This window comes from Ahaetulla prasina, chromosome 2, assembly GCF_028640845.1.
Source record: "Ahaetulla prasina isolate Xishuangbanna chromosome 2, ASM2864084v1, whole genome shotgun sequence".
NCBI classification, from domain to species: Eukaryota; Metazoa; Chordata; class Lepidosauria; order Squamata; family Colubridae; genus Ahaetulla; species Ahaetulla prasina.
In genome coordinates, this window is record NC_080540.1 from 205,944,662 (window position 1) to 205,964,512 (window position 19,851).

Sequence of the window (19,851 nt, forward strand, 5' to 3'; positions counted from 1 at the left end):
CTTCAGTGGAAATCAAAGAAAACCTGGAAGAACATTAATGCTTGCAATGATTGTACATCAAGAGTAAGTTACCTTTGCAGTTGGACTTCATGTTCTTAAAAAGTATCTATAGGTTTCTGAAGTCTGTGAGGGTCATGATGGTGCTAGAGGGATCATCAGACAAGATGACTCCAAAACCTTTGGTAGTTCTGTTTTTCTGCAATTTATACACTCTCAAAGGGGTCACACTCCCCAAAGTAGTCCATGAGCTGTGAACAAAAATCAATATAGTTGTTCTATTCATTTAAGCTTAACCGAATCTAAAATTAAATAGAGTTAATATGATTGCTTTCCAATCACATATTTCATAATCATCCCCTTTTACCACATGAAACATTACAATTTGTTAAAGATATGTCACTCTCAAGGGCTTTAATGTTTTTTTTTTCATTCATTGAATAAAATAAATGTGGTAAGTCAACTAGAGGCTTAGTGCTCCTATCTTAATGCTTACTTTTTAAAGAAAATGACAGTAAGCTGTCAAAAATACTATAGGCAATCAGGAGCACGAATGCAAAATTCCCATACTAATTTCACAGAAGTTTCCAAATCATTGATGACAGGGCTTTTGCTATAATGTAAAAGTTTGGCTTGCTGATGCGAGATTTGAGGGAAACACACTGTTTGACTTGTATTTGGGAACTACAAATTAGGGCAAGATGTTAGAGGTCTGTAAACTTCTGCTTACCATAAGGTTTCCTTTCCCGTGTCCTCTGAAAGAGCTGGAACCATTTAGATTAGCAAAACTTTTGCAAAAAGGATGTAAAACATATTTATCTTGGTGTCAGCTTTATCTGATCCACTCAGCCTTGCTGAGTTCGGATGACTTCCTTTGTTACAATAACTAGTTTTTACACCTATATATCCCCGGAATATTAAAAGTCAGCTTCTAGTGTGTACTATTTTAGGACAAAGAATTGAGAATACTGACATATTCCAGTGTGTGTGTGTGTGTGTGTGTGTGTGTGTGTGTGTGTGTGTGAGAGAGAGTACATGTACCTTTACAGAAGCAAGAGCTCTGCAACACGTATTTCTGATAGAAATATGATGAACACAAATTATTGGCAAAATAAATTGAAAGGCATTTCAGTTCATGTGCATTTCAAACTGTTCACTAAAAACAAGGTTTTCTAGATATTCTAGAAAAGGGGAATTTCCTATTTTTGTCGTAAAGATGTATTTAGATCTCCAAAATCAATGGGCAATGAAAAATTCTGCAAATAGATTTTTTTTATATTATATTATTTTTTTTAAAAAAGAAAGCAAGTGATTTTCTGATCGAATTCTTATATACCTATGTATTTAAAGAATACGATATATCGAGAGAACCTAGCACATATTTCACACAGAAATTATGTGCTGGGCTGCCATGCTGATGAGGGCAGCTGAAAGCTAGATTTTGACTGTGGACCAAAGCTTGCTTTATAATAACAATTGTGTTGTTATGTAACAATTGTTAAGGAAGACCTTTAGTCTGATCACTGATCACTGATGAACCCCACCCTGTTAAAAGATCTTGGAGTTTTCATATCAAATGCTCTAAGTGCCAAAACCCACTGTAACTACATACACTGTAACTTAAGGCAAAAAAGGCCTTAAGAGTTGTAAACCTAATCTTGCGTACCTTCTTCTCCAAAAACACTACACTACTAACCAGAGCATATAAAACATTTGCTAGACCAATTCTTGAATACAGCTCGACTGTTTGGAACCCATACCACATTTCTGACATCAATACAATTGAACATGTCCAGAAATATTTTACAAGAAGAGTTCTCCACTCTTCTGATCACAACAAAATACCTTATGCCACCAGACTTGAAATCCTGGGTTTAGAAAATTTAGAACTACACCGTCTTCGACATGACCTGAGTTTAACTCATAGAATCATCTATTACAATGTCCTTCCTGTCAAAGACTACTTCAGCTTCAATTGCAACAATACACGAGCACACAACAGATTTAAGCTTAATGTTAACCACTCCAATCTTGATTGCAGAAAATATGACTTCAGTAACAGAGTTGTTAATGCTTGGAATAAACTACCTGACTCTGTGGTCTCTTCCCAAAATCCCCAAAGCTTCAACCAAAAACTGTCTACTATTGACCTCACCCCATTCCTAAGAGGTCTGTAAGGGGCGTGCATAAGAGCACAAGCGTGCCTATTGTTCCTGTCCTATTGTTTCCTTTCGTTATATCCAATTAATATAGTTATTACATATTCATACTTATATATATGCTTATATATTGTATAGTTATTTCAGGCTTATGCTTATATATACTGTGTGACAAAATAAATAAATAAAATAAAATTAGTGGAATAAAATGATCCAGTTGCAGTTGGGTGAGCAGTCACTGATCAGTCACTGAAATACAACCTTTAGTTGTTTTGCACGTACATTTGACCAGTTTCTGATTTGTATACATCACAATAACAACAACAACAACAACAACAACACAAGTGAGTCTCAAGTTAGGAAGGCTGGGAATGAGCAAGAATGATGTTAAAACCATGGACAAAATTATGATGGATCTGGGGGAGTAAGATTTGATTTTCCTGAGGTGCAGCCTGTGGGCATCTCTGCAGAAGTTTTATCTTGGAAAGTGAAAATGGAGGGGGAATAGTAGAAGGACTTTAACCTCTGTATATAGAGGAATTCTATCACTATAAAGAGAACTGCTGAGAGAACTGTTGTCTTCATGCCCATCGGGCAGCAGCATAAATAAATTTAAAAAATAATGAACAAGAGGCTCTTTCCTGGAAGGCCTGTAATAATATGGGTGACAGCATAATACGGAGCTTGAAATCAAATGCTCACCCTGCAGCTGCTTTTAGAAGATAAGAGGTTTATAGCCATTTCTCCTTATAGAAGGCAGGAAGAGAAAACAGTACTAATCAAAAGTCCCTTAGCATGATGTCTTCCAAGCCCATCTCTCATCCACAAATTTTGACTACAGAGATCCTGTGACCAGAAGTTGAATGCTGGAGGAAGTAGAGATCATGTGACCAGAAGTTGAATGCTGGAGGAAATAGTTCTGGTGGTCTCCCAAAGGAACTTCAGGATCTCCACCAAAATGTGATATGATCTCCTGATGTCCTGAATGGGTCCCATTCATGCATCAAGATCTCAAGCTTTAACCTCTTACATAGATCTCTTTGTTAGCTGGAAGGATGAATAAGAATTGGAGAAGGAAAAGAAATCCCTGCACAATTAATCCTCATGATTAAAAGGTGGACTTTTCCATCTGCCAGATCCTTTGTCTCCTTCTCCCTGCTTTTTAAAACTAATCTCAACATCTCTAACATGTGCAAAAATAAAATAAGTTATTTTTTTTTGCAGGCTTGTTGCAGCTCTGCAGGCCTTCCAAGTGCCAAAGTATTCCCCAAAATTTGACAAAGCTTAGGTTTGGTTTTGGTGGCTTTGGAGAAAATCCCATTTGCCTGACAGACCCACAGAATCTTTTCAATTTGTCTAATTTGTCTTGGGATTCATCCAAATCTATTGCACGTTGTTAATTTAGATTGAGCATTGGGCAGGAAGGAAGGGTTTTAACTGGAAAACAAATCAGCAGTAGAAGAAGCCGGCTAAGGATATCATCAAATCTAAATTTGGAGCCATCTGCCAGATATATTTATTATATAGAAAACTTAGTGTGAAGACAGCTGTAGAATTCCAAGAGCAATCATAGTGGATTATTTTATATCAAGAATCCAGGCTTCTTCAGAGGAGGAATTTTTTTAGACGTAGATTTACCTCAGCATTAAAATTGCCCATCCTTCTTCCAAAACAACAACAACAACAACAACCCTCTAAGTAACACCCTGATTTAACTGCTTTGAGGACTGGAAGACAGATGTCTGACTCTGATTTATCGACAGGTATCCATCATATCTTAATTAAATGCTTTACCCTTAGTAACAGGAAGTTTGTAGAGGGCATTGGTCTTGTTCTCCTATTTAATCTTTGCAATTAGAAGGGAGAGACAACATGGCACCTATAGGCATCATATTTTAATTTTTAAATGAGCCTTTTAACTAAAATAAAAGAAAGCTAGTATGTTACAAAGCAAAGATTTATCCTCTGATGTCCTATTTATTCATATGAACCTGTGGCACGCGGAGCCATCTCTGCAGGCACGTGAGCTGTTGCCCTAGATCAGGGGTCTGCAAACTTGGCTCTTTTAAGACTTGTGGACTTCAACTCCCAGCTTTGCTGGCTGAGGAACTGTGGGAGTTGAAGTCCACATATCTTAAAAGAGCCAAGTTTGCAAACCCCTGACCTAGGTCAGCTCCACTGCTCATCTGCGAGCACTGGCCACTGAGGCCTCCCGGAAATCTGGAAATGGGTTGTTTCCAGCCTCCAAAGGGCCTCCAGAGTGCCAGGGGAGGCCATTTTTGCCCTCCCGGAGGCTCTAGGAAAGCTTCCGAAGCCTGGGGAGTGCAAAAAACAGGGCTACCGGAAGTCCAGAAACAGGCCATTTCTGGTCTCTGGAGGCTTCAGGGAGGCCTGCTAGACCCAAAATGGGGCCCAGGGGGAATCACGTACAGGTGTGCAAGGGGCCAGGGCATGTGTGGGGGGGTATCGCATTATGGGTGTGGGTGCGCGTGCGCGCAATTATTTATTTATTTATTTAATTTAATTTATATACCGCCCTTCTCCCGAAGGACTCGGGGCGGTTTACAACCAGGGTAAAAACACAACTCAGAAAAGTTAAAAAACATATAAAAACTACTTAAATTAAAAACTGAAAGAATACAAGACTATAATAAAACCCCAACAGAGCCAGCCCTGCACGATAAAATAGAAAGGTCTTTAGCTCGCGGCGAAAGGTCCAGAGATCAGGCAGTTGACGTATCCTCGGAGGCAGCTCATTCCAGAGGGCAGGAGCCCCCACAGAGAAGGCTCTCCCCCTGGGGGTCGCCAGTCTACATTGTTTGACCGACGGCACCCTGAGGAGACCCTCTCTATGGGAGCGCATGGGTCGATGGGAGGCTATTGGTAACAGCAGGCGGTCTCGTAAATAACCCGGTCCTATGCCATGGAGCACTTTAAAGGTGATAACCAACATCTTGAATTGCACCTGGAAGACCACCGGAAGCCAGTGCAGCTCACGCAGGACAGGTGTTACATGGGAGCCTCGGGTTGTTCCCACTATTACCCACACGGCTGCATTCTGAACCAGTTGGAGCCTCCGGGTGCTCTTCAAGGGGAGCCCCATGTAGAGAGTGTTACAGTAGTCCAGGCGGGAAGTGACGAGAGCGTGAGTGACCATGCATAAAGAATCCCGGTCCAGAAAGGGATGCAACTGGCGTATCAGGCGAACCTGATAAAAAGCACGTGTGTGCCTTTAGCACCTAAGGAAAAAAAGATTGGCCATCACTGATATGATTGTTTAATGCTTTGTTTGAAAGTGGTTAGGTGCTCAGAAAAAAAAATAGGGGTAAGCTGGGTTGTAATAAAGAGTCCTTTTGGTACACAGATATTTTTTCTGATTGGTCACCTCATTCTTAGGATTGATCACCTCATGTCTTGGGATACCATACCCTAAAAGGCATACACAAAAAGAGGAGAAGGTCAAAGAACATGAGGCAGAGCCAGAAGAAAATGGAAAGACAACACCAAAAGCACACTAAAATGACATCAATTAACAATGGTTGAGGCCACCAAAAGGACAAGAACCAGAATTTTGTCTATCCCTTGACACCCAAGCAGCAAAAAGGGAAGGAAAGAAGAAGTTAATCTCATTCTATTTTTATGGGAATACCCATAATGTGCTCTCCAAATTCCAGATGTTCCCAATAAAGCAAAAGTCCATGATTAGATTTTGTCTTCTTCATTTGGGATCTATAAGGTCTTGTGTGTTGAGCAGGGGGTTGGACTAGAAGTCTTCTGAGGTCCCTTCAAGCCGTATGGGTCTATGTTCTATGAATAACATGGATCGTGAGTTTTATGTTTTTCATACACGTTTTTTCCTCTTCTAATTTTCTTGGTTATTCTCCATCCCATAATATTTTCTTGTACATCCTTACATGACCTTAAGTCAGGCTGACCCATAGACACAGAATGCATGCCATCCTGCTTGTCTCCAAAGACAATCCACAGCTCTTCCAAGGTCATCCCAATGCAAGTATATACCTAGATCTACCTTACTTTCTTGAAGATGCAGACTTGTTCCATATTTATTATCACAGAGATGTTTGCACTTTAATTGCCTCTTTGCCTGTACTTTTAAACAATTCATGAAGTATTTCATCTGCATCTGCTGCTTTTCTATTTGACAGTTGGCCTACGGCTTCTTATATACCTCACTTTCTAAGGGAGACAGTTTCTAAATCTCTCTACAAATGCTTCTATCATTTAATCTGGTTTGTAAAAGGGTTCGGTAGTCATTCCATTTTCTTTTTATCTCATTTGTCTCTATTAGATCACATCCGTGATTATTCTTGAGCAGCTGTATCTGAGCTGTGATTTCTCTGATCATCTTTAAAAAAGTTCTTCCACTTTCTCTTTCTTGTTATTTTCCCTCTATTTACGTATATCTTTTCTTGTTCTGACTTGCTTGATGCTGAATGTCTGTGTTTGGTTATTATACGTTGTTCTAGTTATCTACAGCTTTTATCTTCTCTCTTTCTCTGGCTATCATAAAGAACTTGTTCTGAAAGTCACTTGGAACTTTTCTTCTTTGAAATTTTTGGGAATATTTGTCCTCTCCAGTATACAAAAAATCTATTATCTCTTCCAGTAGCTGCTCAGTTTCTCTTTTGCATACATTGACTATACTGAAACTGTTTCTTAGACTGATCTTATATTCTGATTAAATTTTTTGCAGATTACTTTTAAAGCTTACTGCTTATAACTGATGCCAATAACTTGTGGTTTATTCTACAAACTATAGAATAGAATAGAATAGAATAGAATAGAATAGAATAGAATAGAATAGAATAGATTTTTTTTATTGGCCAAGTGTGATTGGACACACAAGGAATTTGTCTTGGTGCATAGGCTCTCAGTGTACATAAAAGAAAAGATACCTTCATCAAGAATTCTAAGGTACAACACTTAATGATAGTCATAGGGTACAAATAAGCAATCAGGAAACAATCAGTATCAATATAAATCGTAAGGATACAAGCAACAAAGTTACAGTCATACAGTCATAAGTGGAAGGAGATGGGTGATGGGAATGATGAGAAGATTAATAGTAGTCCAGACTTAGTAAATAGTTTGACGGTGTTGAGGGAATTATTTGTTTAGCAGAGTGATGGCATTCGGGAAGAAACTGTTCTTGTGTCTAGTTGTTCTGTGTGCAGTGTTCTTTAGCATCGTTAGGAGTTGAAACAGTTTATGTCCAGGATGTGAGGGGTTTGTAAATATTTTCACAGCTCTCTTTTTGACTTGTGCAGTATACAGGTCCTCAATGGAAGGCAGGTTGATAACCATTGTTTTTTCTGCAGTTCTAATTATCCTCTGAAGTCTGTGTCTGTCTTGTTGGGTTGCAGAACCAAACCAGACAGTTATAGAGGTGCAGATGACAGACTCAATAATTCCTCTGTAGAACTGGATCAGTAGCTCCTTGGGCAGTTTGAACTTCCTGAGTTGGTGCAGAAAAAACATTCTTTGTTGTGCTTTTTTGATAACATTTTAGATCTTGCAATATGGTAGAACCTATACATAGAAGTGCTCTGGCTGAATGTCTATGGAGATTCTCAATCCTTCGGGTCATGGTTGTTCCAAAAATGCATTTTAGCAATTGGTGTTTCTTAGGGGTATTTTTTTTCCTTTAAAAATGTTTTGCTTCTCCTCCAGGAAGCTTCTTCAGCTGAAAGATTTCATGGAAAAAACAAAACAGTCCAGCTGCCTTTTGGAAAAAGGACCTTTGGGACATCCTGGCTGAATAGATTGCAATTTTCAGTGATGACGATGACAATCAGTGGTAATGATTTCAATTTGATTCCAGTGTTGCCCATCTGAATGTTGTAGAGTTGTGTTTAGGTATTGGCATAACCAAGAATAATCTTCACAACTTTATTAACACACTCTTTGTCTTGGTTGATTCAGCCTTCCATCCTTCTGAGGTGGGTAAACTAAGGGCCCAAATTGTTGGGGGCAATATGCTGACTCTGTAAACCGCTTAGAGAGGGCTGCAAAACATTGTAAAGTGGTGTATAAGTCTAAGTGCTATTGCTACGCAATCCAAAATCTTCCTGTAATTTCAAATTCTTCTATTTCACCAGCTTTGGCATTTTAATGACTTGTGCCATTTCAACACGTTGTATTAAACACATTTTTCAATTTGCCATGTAACTCCTCAGTCTCTTCTGCCATTGAATCAGGAGTATGGCCATACCTTTTGTAATATTGATTTTCTCTGGCTACCCACTAATTCATTACAATATGATCCTGTAGGTTATTGCATTATTGATGAACTCATAATTAGCTATCTCCCTTTGGAATATCGTTGTCACTCCATTCTTTCACGGGCCTTTATACTCTGAATAGTATGTCATATAATCATTGGATGTAAAGTAGCCTGTTCTGGTCTACCTAAGTTTCCTCCCCCCCCCCCCGAAACAGCTAGTTTAGCATACCAATTTAGATATAATTCCTCCACAGGATATTTGCTCTTTCTGTGTTTCAGCAGGGAAGCCTTGTGTAAGCAACTGTGCAATTTGCAGAGAAGTCTTGAGCAAGCTAATCTAATCACCAAAGTGATAGCTACTGCAGTTGCTTCCCCAATATTTATGCCTAGCAGCATAACTTTCAGCCTGATTTTTTTCCAGACTGCAAATGAAAAGCACCTCTCCAGTTTTTACTGAAAATAGGAAGGGGGGGGGAGAAGGGGATTTCTCTCCTAAATTATTTCCCCCCCAGGTTAAAAGTGTATAATTTCACAAGGAACAATTCAGGACACATCCTGCTGTGAACCTATTGCTCAATTATTTTCAGCAGCAGTGAGCTGCCTGCAGTTCTTTACTTGGTAGGTAACCCCTGTGAATCTGAGGCGCCCAGAACTGAAGATGACAGCTGATGCTGAGTTATTGGTGCATGACTCCAATGCCATAACAGCGTGAGATCTTCTACCACCGTTTCTTGGTGCTTGCCTAGTTTGTAGATGTCAGGAGCTTGGTTAAACAGGGTTGGCTTGAATCGCATGGCGATATCATATTATAGACTACTGGGATATGGAGGGCAGTTAATGGAAACAATATTATTGTGTCTGTCTTATTTCCAGACAATCAACACAAGATGCAACCTTCACGATTCCAAATTGCACCCGAAGGGTCAGTGTAGAAAAACAATCAAAAGCATTAAAATGAAGAGAAGATACTAATGGGAGTCAGATTAATTTGTAAATGGTAGACAACACCAATAGGCAGTGGAGAGAAAGAGAGAGAAGGAGGGAGGGAGAGAGAGAGAGAGAGAGAGAGAGAGAGAGAGAGAGGAGGCAGGCAGGGAGATATAGAGAGAGAGAGAGAGAGGAAGAAAGATGGAGAGAGAGAGAGAGAGAGAGAGAGAGAGTGTGGAGAAAATATGCAATCCTAATGAATTCATGCATTATCTTATTTGAATTTTGAATTCAAGAATTTGGAAGTAAGGATAAATCTTGTTATAGATTTAAAAATGGGACATGTTTCCAATCAAATATGATGCAGCTAAAAAGAGGTGGGGGGGTAAAGAAACTGGAGTCTTTAAACTCATGAAAATAAGAATCTGTTGCTTTGTCAGTTATCTTGAAAAGAAAGTCTATTAGGAAGCAAACTCCAGGTTTTGGAGCCTATGCAGTTTTATTTCCCCTAATAAGGATTGGACAGTTATTAGAAGAATGACTGAAAGTCACCAAGTGCTGAGCGGGTGAGAAGTTTAGCCAAGTAATCAAAGCAGGGAAATGGACGTATCTGAATAAAAATGGGGTGAGATGAGGTGGTAGTTTTGGCACAGAATACATAGATTCAATTGCCAGAAGCCAAGGGGATGACCAGCAATAAAAATAAAAAAAAATTGTCAGATGGAGAAAAAGGAAGGAAGGAAGGAAGGAAGGAAGGAAGGGAGGGAGGGAGGGAGGGAGGGAGGGAGGGAGGGTTCATTTGAATGTTATTATTTCCAGAGAATTGTTCATCAATGGGGTGCCGAATCTTGGGTGGCTTTTTAACAGAATTGTTCATTTAATAATCATTGCTTTAGCTTTTTATTTGCTTAAGTGGGAAAACACTATAACTGGAACAGCTAAGGGTGACTTTAGATTCTATCAGATATGGGACAGGAATGAGATGAATGGAACATTGCTGAGACATGTTCATACTGTGGTAAAGTGCAAGTCAGGAAAGACTTCAGATAAAAAATATCTTCCACTTCACTGGTGGCCACAGGACAGCAGCCTCCACTGCACTAGAGGGCAGAGGAGACCGGATAAATCTCAGGGCACTCATAGAATGGCTGCAGTGGTGACAGTATCTGCAAGATTTTATTAGACCCTCCAATTGATGCCTTCTGGAGGAGGAACAAAGTGTTGGCTTAGTTCCGTCATTATTTGCTTTATCCAAGCCCTGTTATCTGCCATGTTTAGGCTGAAAAGAACAGAATGCCTCTAACCTGCTGAAATATGTGATGGTTAGATAGCCCATGGAGGGGCTTTGTTAATTGTTCTGTTTTGGTTTATCTTCAGGGATCATTGTTTATTTATTTATTTATTTATTTATTTGATTTTTATACCGCCCTTCTCCCGAAGGACTCAGGACGGTGTACAGGCAAAAATAAAAACAGGTAATACAATATACAATTTAAAATGCGAATTAAAAAACTTATTTTATAATTGGCCTAAGAAGTTAAAATATATAATAAACTAAAACCCCATTTAAAATTATTAATAGAAAATTTAAAATTGATAAAATTCAAGCCAGCCCCGCGCGAATGAAAAGATGTGTCTTCAGTTCGCGACGGAAGGTCCGAAGGTCAGGTATTTGGCGTAAACCCGGGGGAAGCTCGTTCCAGAGTGTGGGAGCCCCCACAGAGAAGGACCTTCCCCTGGGGGCCGCCAGCCGACATTGCTTGGCGCCTTGAGAAGTCCCTCTGTAGATTTACTTTTTAAAAAAGTCTTTGCATATTTTATTTATTTATTTTTATTATTTAAATTTGTATACCGCCCTTCTCCCGAAGGACTCAGGGCGGTTCACAGCCAGGTAAAAATACAATACAATAAATACAAATTAAAATACAATTAAAAAACTTATTAAAATTGGCCAGGATTAAAATTTGGAGCTAAAAACCCATTAAAACCCATTAAAACACTAACCCAGTCCAGCGCAGATGAATAAGTAGGTTTTAAGCTCGCGGCGAAAGGTTCGAGGTCCGGAAGTTGGCGAAGTCCTGGGGAGTTCGTTCCAGAGTGTGGGAGCCCCACAGAGAAGGACCTTCCTGGGGGCCGCCAGCCGACATTGCTTGGCGCCTTGAGAAGTCCCTCTGTAGATTTACTTTTAAAAAGTCTTTGCATATTTTATTTATTTATTTTATTTATTTGATTTTATACCGCCTTCTCCCGAAGGACTCAGGGCGGTTCACAGCCAGGTAAAAAATACAATACAATAAATACAATTAAAATACAATTAAAAACTTATTAAAATTGGCCAGGATTAAAATTTAGAGCTAAAAACCCATTAAAACCCATTAAAACACTAACCCAGTCCAGCGCAGATGAATAAGTAGGTTTTAAGCTCGCGGCGAAAGGTTCGGAGGTCGGAAGTTGGCGAAGTCCTGGGGAGTTCGTTCCAGAGTGCGGGACCCCCCACAGAGAAGGACCTTCCCCTGGGGGCCGCCAGCCGACATTGCTTGGCGCCTTGAGAAGTCCCTCTGTAGATTTACTTTTTAAAAAAGTCTTTGCATATTTATTTATTTATTTTTATTTATTTGATTTTATACCGCCTTCTCCCGAAGGACTCAGGGCGGTTCACAGCCAGGTAAAAAATACAATACAATAAATACAATTAAAATACAATTAAAAACTTATTAAAATTGGCCAGGATTAAAATTTGGAGCTAAAACCCATTAAAACCCATTAAAACACTAACCCAGTCCAGCGCAGATGAATAAGTAGGTTTTAAGCTCGCGGCGAAAGGTTCGGAGGTCCGGAAGTTGGCGAAGTCCTGGGGGGAGTTCGTTCCAGAGGGCGGGAGCCCCCACAGAGAAGGCCCTTCCCCTGGGCGTCCCCAGGCGACACTGTCGCGCCGGCGGCAGCCTGAGAGTCCCTCTCTGTGAGGCGCGGGTCGGTGAGAGGTATTCGGTAGCAGCAGGCGGTCCCGTAAATATCCGGCCCTATGCCATGGGCGCTTTAAAGACATTCACCAACACCTTGAAGCGCACCGGAAGGCCACAGGTAGCCAGTGCAGCCTGCGCAGGATAGGTGTCACTCGGGAGCCACGAGGGCTCCCTCTATCACCAGCGCAGCTGCATTCTGGACTAACTGTAGCCTCCGGATGCCCCTCAAGGGAGCCCCATGTAGAGCATTGCAGTAGTCAGGCGAGGCGTCACAAGGCGTGAGTGACTGTGCACAAGGCATCCCGGTCTAGAAAGGCGCAACTGGCGCACCAGGCGAACCTGGTGGAAAGCTCTCCTGGAGCGGCCGTCAAATGGTCTTCAAAGACAGCCGTTCATCCAGGAGAACGCCCAAATTGCGCACCCTCTCCATCGGGGCCAATGACTCGCTCCCGACAGTCAGCCGCGGACTCAGCTGACTGTACCGGGATGCCGGCATCCACAGCCACTCCGTCTTGGAGGATTGAGCTTGAGCCTGTTCCTCCCCATCCAGACCCGTCGGCTTCCAGACACCGGGACAGCACTTCAATGGCTTCATTGGGGTGGCCGGTGTGGAAAAGTACAGCTGGGTGTCATCAGCGTACAGCTGGTACCTCACACGAAGCCACTGATGATCTCACCCAGCGGCTTCATATAGATGTTGAACAGAAGGCGAGAGAATCGGCCCTGCGGCACCCACAAGTGAGGCGCGGTGACCTCTGCCCCGTCAACACCGTCTGCGACGGTCGGAGAGATAGGAGGAGAACCACCGATAAACGGTGCCTCCCACTCCCAATCCCCAACCGGCGCAGCAGGATACCATGGTCGATGGTATCAAAGCCGCTGAGAGGTCTAATAGGACCAGGGCAGAGGAATAACCCCTATCCTGGCCCTCCAGAGATCATCCTGTGCGACCAAAGCCGTCTCAGTGCTGTAACCGGGCGGAAGCCGGACTGGAGCAGGTCCAGATAGACAGTTTCCTCCAGGTGCAGGGGAAACTGATATGCCACCATACTCTCTACAACCTTGGCATGAGCGGGTTGGAGACTGGGCGATAATTACCTAAAACAGCGGGTCAGGAAGGCTTCTTGAGGAGGGCCTCACCACCGCCTCTTTCAAGGCGGCCGGAAAGACTCCTCCAACAAAGAAGCACTGTAATCCCCTGGAGCCAGCCTCGTGTCACCTCCTGAGTGGCCAGCACCAGCCAGGAGGGCACGGGTCCAATAAACATGTGGTGGCATTCAATCTACCCAGCAACCTGTCCATGTCCTCGGAGTCACAGGGTCAAACTCATCCCACACAACATCACCAAGACCGCCCTCAGGCGTCCCGTCCGAATCGCTGCAATCTTGGTCCAGACCGTCCTTCAGCTGAGCGATTTTATCGTATAGATAACGTTAAACTCCTCAGCACGTCCCTGCAGCGGGTCATCCCGCTCCCCTGGTGAAGGAGGAGCGGGTCACCAAACAGGGCGGCTGGGCGGTTATCTGCCGGCGCAATGAGGGAGGAGGCGTAGCAACGCCTCGCTTCCCTCAGTGCCACTAGGTAGGTCTAGTATAGGATCTAACTAGTGTCCGATCAACCTCTGAGCGGCTGGACCTCCAGGAACTCTCTAGGCGTCTTCTCCGGCGTTTCATCCCCTCAGCTCCTCGGAGAACCAAGGGCGGTTGGGATCTCGCCGGGTCAGAGGCCGCAAAGGCACGACACGGTCTAAAGCCCCGGCCGCAGCCCGTTCCCAGGCTGCAGCCAGTTCCTCTGCCGTGCCGTGAGCCAGACCCTCAGGAAATGGCCCAAGCTCCGTCCGGAACCTCTCTGGGTCCATCAGGCGCCTGGGGCGGTACCAACGTAATGGTTCCGTCTCCCTGCGGTGTTGGGTAGCGGTCAGAAAGTCCAGGCGAAGGAGAGAGTGATCTGACCATGACAAAGGTTCAATGACTATTTCCTTTAAGTCCAGATCTCTCGACCATTGACCAGAGACAAAAATCAGGTCCAGTGTGCCACCCCCGATGTGAGTGGGGCCATCCACTACTTGAGTCAGGTCCAAGGCCGTCATGGAAGCCAAGAACTCCCGAGCTACCGTCGATGGCAGGCGGCAGATGGCAGGTTAAAGTCCCCCATGACTAAAAGTCTGGGGGTCTCCACCGCCACCCCGGCAAGCACCTCTAGGAGCTCGGGCAGGGCAGCTGTCACGCAGCAAGGAGCCAGGTACGCGACCAGCAAGCCCATCTGACATCTATGACCCCACCTCACAAAGAGGGATTCACACCCGGCTATCTGAGGTACAGTGGTCTCCCTCGGCTCTAGACTCTCTTTAATCACAACCGCCACCCCTCCACCCCTAGGATATATATTTATTTATTTATCTATTTATGTATCTCTCTATCATGCATCATCTATCTTCTATCTATCATCTAATTCATTCATTCATTCATTCATTCATTCATTCATTCTTTCATTCATCTATCATCTATCATCTATCATCAATTATCTATCTATAATCTTCTATCTATCATCTAGTGGGATTCAAGTAATTTAACAACCGGTTCTCTGCCCTAATGATTTCTTCCAACAACCAGTTTGCCAAAATGCTCAGAAAGTTAACAAACGGTTCTCCTGAAGTGGTGCGAACTGGCTGAATCCCACCACTGCATGCATCTATCTATCTATCTATCTATCTATCTATCTATCTATCTATCTATCTATCTATCTATCTATCTATCTATCTATCTACCTATCTATCTATCATCTAGCTAGCTGTCATCTCTACCATCTATTTATTTATTTCATATTATTAGCTACCCAGAGTTGCATTCATGAGCTGGGAAATCATATATATTTATCAAACAATCAAAACTAAAAAATCATAATTCTCTGACTCTATAACGGAACCACTTCCTAGGCTTCCTGATTCACTGTTTCTCAAAAATATAGGCAGCTCGAGAACCTTCCTTCTGCCTCCTTTTTTAGGTTTCTTTATACTGTTCGGTCCAACTTCATCATGTTTATTGTTGGTCTGGTTTCAAACCTTTTAAATTGCTTTTTTCCCGCTTCTATTGCTCTGCTCCAGATTGATCGGGAAGTTTCAGGCGAAGTTCAACTGATGCTACCGACAAAGAAATTATTTCTGCCTATGTTGTCGTTTTCTGAGCAGCACAGCATGGCATTTGTCTTTCATGTCTATTCTACGCTCCAAAATTAAGCTTCTACTGTCACCTCCTCTCTTTTCCTAGATAGGCCCTGACGTCTCTGCTCCTGTGGTATAAAAGAAATGGGAGGGGGGAGATGATAGCCTCAAAGGACAAAGGTTGTACTTTGATACCCATTTACCTGGGAATAAGTCCTACTCAGTAGTGAAATCCAATTTTTTTCACTACTGGTTCTTTGGGTGTGGCTTGGTGGGCATGATGTGGCTTGGGCATAGCTTGGTGGGTATGGCAGGGGAAGAATATTGCAAAATCCCCATTCCCACCCCACTCCTGGGGAAGGATACTGCAAAATCCCCATTCCCACCCCACTCTGGGGCCAGCCAGAGGTGGTATTTGCCCGTTCTCCAAACCACTCAAAATGTCTGCTACCAGTTCTCCAGAACCTGTCAGAACCTGCTGGATTTCACCCCTGGTCCTACTGAACTGTGGGTGTATATGTGTGCCTTCCAGTCAATGATGACTCCTGGCAACTGCCTGGACTAATCACTATTTTTTTGGGAAAAATTTTAGAAGTGGTGTTCCATTATTTGCTTCCTCCCAGGACTGAGAGAGAGGATGTCATTGTTCCGAGTAACGGACTCAGGGAAGTTAGGACTCTGACACCTCACCCAGGTTCAAGTGATCATTTATTGAGTACATCATATCGGCACTTAGAAAGGTGAAGCTAGCTCTAAAATATTCCTGTGCTTAGGGATAGTTAATTGAATGAGACCTCACCACTCCCGCTTTGTCTCTCAGGTCACATGGGCCAATCAGTCCAGATGTAGGTTCCCGCTCAACTTCAACAGGTGTCCGTTGACATGACCTTGGTTCTCACGCCAGCTGATAGATGTTATGGCCAGCCAGCTGAGGTACCACATTCCTGAGTCCCCGCCCCACATGCTCTCCCCCATCCCCCTGGAATGGCAACCAAGAAACAAAGCAGAAGTAAGTCTGGCTTCAGCTAAAGTCATTTTGCAGGTTGACAGAGTGACTAGAGCAAGGTCACCCAGCTGGCTTTCTGCTTAAGGTAGGACTAGAACTCATGGCTTCCTGGTTTGTAGTCTGATGTTTTAACCACCACGACATCTTACTAAACTAAATGGGATTTACTGTCTTTTCTAATATATAAGTAGTCCTCGATGTACGATCACAATTGAGCCCAAAAGTGACACATTTGTTAAGTGAGCGTCGCCCTAGAAACAGACTCACTGACCTTTGGACGAAGCAGACAAGGCCATAAAGAAATTAATTACCATTTCCCCCCCTTGCTCTTGGAGAATTAGTCCTATGATAAGGACTTAAACAGGTAGTCCTTGACTTATGACTGCAATTGAGCCCCAAATTTCTGTTGCTAAGCAAGACATTTGTTAAGTGAGTTTTGCCCCGTTTTGCAACAGTTGTTTCTTGCCACAGTTGCTAAGTGAACCCCTGCAGTTCTTCAGTTAGTAACACAGTTGTTAAGTGAATCTGGTATCCCCATTGATTTTGCTTGTCCGAAGGCCACAAAATGGGATCACACTGCAGCCATCATAAATATGAGCCAGTTGCCAAGTGTCTGAATTTTGATCACGTGACCATGGGGATACTGCAGTGGATGTAAGTTATAAAAATTGGTCATAAGTCACTATTGTGGCTTTGGTCACTAAATGAATGGTTGTAAGTCGAAGACTACCTATCAATGTTTACGTGATAGCTGCAAGGATCCCTTGGAAGAAATCAATCCTTTAGCCCAGGGGTCTGCAAACTTGGTTCTTTTAAGACTTGTGGACTTCAACTCCCAGATTTCCTCAGTCAGCAAAGCTGGCTGAGTAACTCTGGGAGTTGAAGTCCACAAGTCTTAAAAGAACCAAGTTTGCAGACCCCTGCCTTAGCCAGTACACCTACCCATCACTCTGTTTACAGATGAACATTATTCAGCAAATGTACGGAAGTGAAGCATTTTTTTTTTCCCTGGGAGCAGGGAATAACATTAAAGAGTTTTTTTAAAAAAAATAAAATGGTGGAACAAGAGATGAGGAACGAAGGCTCGAGGCAGCCTTTTCTCTACCTGTCCCCAAACTGCTTTTCTCCCACTGAGATTCCACAGGTTTATTTGCACAAACTTATTTGAAAATGCTGTAAGGGAAACTGTGTTTGGGGAAATAACGTTCAACTGCGAAAACATTAAGCATCACCGGGCTTCCCTGTTCAAAATCCCACCCATGCAATGCTACATTTCCCAGAAAAATACACCGGCTTTTTTTACACTTACTGGGCCACCCCAGAGGGTGTAACAGGCAGAAGGGAGCGACTGCCTTGGGTAGTGGCCCTGTGCTTTAATGAGGTTTATTTAGAGAGGAAGAGAAGAACGAAGGAAGGAAGGAAGGAAGGAAGGAAGGAAGGAAGGAAGGAAGGAGGGAGGGAGGGAAGGAAGAAGGGAGGAAAGATGGAAGGAAGGGCTTATTTACAGAGGGAGAAAGGAAGGAAGGAAGGACAGAAGGAAGGGCTTATTTACAGAGGGAGGGAGGAAGAATGGAAGGAAGGGCTTATTTACAGAGGGAGAAAGGAAGGATGGAAGGAAGGAGGGAAGGAGGGAGGGAGGGAAGGAAGAAGGGAGGAAAGATGGAAGGCTTATTTACAGAGGGAGAAAGGAAGGAAGGAAGGACAGAAGGAAGGGCTTATTTACAGAGGGAGGGAGGAAGAATGGAAGGAAGGGCTTATTTACAGAGGGAGAAAGGAAGGAAGGAAGGATGGAAGGAAGGAAGGGCTTATTTACAGAGGGAGGGAAGGAGGATAGATGGATGGAAGGGCTTATTTATAGAGGGAGGGAGGGAGGAAGGACAGAAGGAAGGGCTTATTTACAGAGGGAGGGAGGAAGAATGGAAGGAAGGGCTTATTTACAGAGGGAGAAAGGAAGGAAGGAAGGATGGAAGGAAGGGCTTATTTATAGAGGGAGGAAGGAAGGAAGGACAGAAGGAAGGGCTTATTTACAGAGGGAGGGAGGAAGAATGGAAGGAAGGGCTTATTTACAGAGGGAGAAAGGAAGGAAGGAAGGATGGAAGGAAGGGCTTATTTACAGAGGGAGGGAAGGAGGATAGATGGATGGAAGGGCTTATTTGTAGAGGGAGGGAGGGAGGAAGGAAGGAAGGAAGGACAGAAGGAAGGGCTTATTTACAGAGGGAGGGAGGAAGAATGGAAGGAAGGGCTTATTTACAGAGGGAGAAAGGAAGGAAGGAAGGATGGAAGGAAGGGCTTATTTACAGAGAGAGGGAAGGAGGATAGATGGATGGAAGGGCTTATTTATAGAGGGAGGGAGGAAGGAAGGAAGGACAGAAGGAAGGGCTTATTTACAGAGGGAGGGAGGAAGAATGGAAGGAAGGGCTTATTTACAGAGGGAGAAAGGAAGGAAGGAAGGACAGAAGGAAGGGCTTATTTACAGAGGGAGGGAAGGAGGATAGATGGATGGAAGGGCTTATTTATAGAGGGAGGGAGGGAGGAAGGAAGGAAGGAAAAATTCTCTTCTACAAAGCGGTGCTAAAGATCCAAGTCTTTCTTGGATTAATAGACTATATCACTTTATTTTTCTTATTTTCTTTTTTTCAAAAACAAACAGTGCAGAGATGATGGCTTACAGCACCTGTGCACTGTTTTTCAAAAAAAGAAAATACGATTTTTCTGTAAAGATAATTAAGATTTACAGTATAGATGCTGCAAGCCATCATAGTCTAGGACCGTGATGGCGAACCTATGGCACGCATGCCACAGATGGCACCCGGAGCCATATCTGTGGGCACACGAGAGTTGCCCTAGCTCAGCTCCAGCACACATGCACACACCGGCCAACTGATTTTCGGTCTTCTGAGCCCACCGGAAGTTGGGAAACAGGCTGTTTCTGGCTTCCAGGGGTGTATGGAAGGCCGTTTTCGCCCTCCTCAGGCTCCTAGAAAACCTCTGGAGCCTGGGGAGAGCGAAAAACTGGCCTACCAGGCCCACCGTGCCATCATGTGCCAAATGTGGGGGGAGCATGAGGGGCAGGGGGGCAGGGCACATTGAATTATGGGTGTGGGCACGTGTGCGTGCAACTCCCCCGCACTCCCCCTGCTTTTGGCACACAATGGCAAAAAGGTTAGCCATCACTGGTCTGTGGTGCAGCCCATTGGTGGTTCCCAAACAAGACCTGTGTCAGAAATGCTGTATTCAAAGGAAAAGATGAGAGCTGTGAGATGAGAGTAGGGAGATATATGTGGTAGTAACTGTGAGAGGGATCTTGGAGTCATAGTGAACAATCGTTTAAATATGAGCCAGCAGTGTGCTGCAGCTGCCAAAAAAGCCAACACAATTCTAGGCTGCAAAAACAG